Source organism: Ciona intestinalis, unplaced genomic scaffold, assembly GCF_000224145.3.
Source record: "Ciona intestinalis unplaced genomic scaffold, KH HT001213.1, whole genome shotgun sequence".
NCBI lineage: Eukaryota > Metazoa > Chordata > Ascidiacea > Phlebobranchia > Cionidae > Ciona > Ciona intestinalis.
This window is the reverse complement of record NW_004191534.1, coordinates 20188-20452: the sequence shown is the minus strand read 5'-3', so window position 1 is coordinate 20452 and position 265 is coordinate 20188.

Here is a 265-nt window from a genome sequence, read left to right as displayed (position 1 = left end):
GACCGGAAATGTATTGCGTGTGTAATTACCCACTGTACATGTATGCGAAGAATTAACGCAGACAGCTTATCTATTACATCATTTGTAACAGACAATATACATATTCTGACTAATAGCTGTCAATCGAGTACATATATCGCACAGATCGGTCAAAGTATACGCAGGTAACGCAGGTAAAAGTTAAATATTCTCAGATGTCGTCAAATATTCTCAGAGGAACATAGTTAGATCATGTTAGCGATTGGTAGGATTGGGTAATAGCAAC